We start from the raw sequence: 1,537 nt of genomic DNA, 5'->3' as shown, positions 1-1,537 counted from the left end.
TTGAGCATCACCGTCCTTCACCGGAGTTGGAGCTCACCAGGAGCTCTGTCGAGCTTGTGCCGCTCGCTACCGTCACCCTCGATCGCCGCTGAGATCACCACCGCCTCCGCCTCGCTCCGCCGCATCTCCCCGACGTCACCGCCGTTGCCCCGGACCACAGGAGCCGCTGCGCCGTCGCTGCCCGAGCCGCCGTCGTCCGCCGTCGCCGTCGAGTTCGCTGTAAGCCGCCGGAACCCCCCACCACCGTTGGATCGCGCATGAACGGCCTAGATTAGATCACACGAAGGGTTAGGTTTATTTGTTTAGATCGGTTTTAGTTCGGTCTTTTCCCGGTTTAGTTACAGTTTATTTCAATTGATCGAACCGGTCGGCTATTCTGTTTAGCCGCGAGCGCGTTTTAGTTAGTGTTCGCCTGAGCGTTAGATAGGCCCAATAGCGCCTGTTTTTTTAGTTTTTTTAGTTTCTGTTTTTAAAACAGAATAGTTCCGTTCTTGTAAAGTCTATATCTTTTAGGTTATTTATTATTTTTAGTTGATTCTTTTTTTGTTAGTTTACAAATTTCTGGTAGTTTCTGTAGAAAAACAGATTCAGCCATGTTTAAGCTTATAAAAATAGTTTTATATTAGTTTTAGTTAGATTAGTACTTCTGCTATAAAGTGAGTTAGGATTATTTTATTTTAGTGATTCTTTTTGTCACTGCTTTTTTTTGACCTCGCCTAGAAGTAGGATTAATTTGGGTATTTATAGTTTTTATTAAAAATAGTTTTACTCGAAAACACGCTTTTCTAGTTTTGTTAGCTTGCTGCTGTTTTCTACTGTTTTAATTATTTTAAAAATTTATTTTTACCTCTGTCATATTTTACTTCAGATTTGTTTCTGTAGTTGTAGAGGGTGAACTTTTATTTACAGAAAGAATAAAATGTTTTATTTCTTTTTCTTACTAGTTTTGTTTTAAGCATAATTAGAGTTTTAATTTAGCTTTTAATTTATTTCTTTTTGCAAATATTTTTTATGAAAAATACCTTCTGTTATCTTAGTTGTTTTACTTTGTATTTTTTCTATTAATTTATTAGTTTAGTGTTTTAATTGTTGTTAAGTTTTTACTTAGGACAAAACTATTTTGTGATATGTCTTAGAGTTTCGTTAGTAGTTTTGTTGTGTAGTTTCCTTTGTTCTTTTGGTGTCCCTTGTTGTTTTGCACTTTATTTGTTGGTTTATTATGAATGTTAGAATTTCTTGCTAGTATGTTTGCTTATATGAATGCTATGTTTGACTATATAGATTTTCAACGAAGTGACGAATAGTTCTACTAAGTCATTATTCTGAGAGCATTGTTATCTTCATCAAGTAATACCAGGCAAGTTCACTTTGACCATGTTTTTCATACCTATGATTTATTTGCATGTAGTAACACCCTTTCAATAATCCCTCTAGTAGTGTTATTGAATCTTGTAGTTGAGTAGAATGCATGAGGTAGAAACCCATCTCACTGTTACCAAAACCCGGGACGTTATGTAGTTTTAATGCTACGCTATAG

Source organism: Triticum dicoccoides, chromosome 5A (genome assembly GCF_002162155.2).
Source record: "Triticum dicoccoides isolate Atlit2015 ecotype Zavitan chromosome 5A, WEW_v2.0, whole genome shotgun sequence".
NCBI classification, from domain to species: Eukaryota; Viridiplantae; Streptophyta; class Magnoliopsida; order Poales; family Poaceae; genus Triticum; species Triticum dicoccoides.
Note: the sequence above shows the minus strand (reverse complement) of the source record.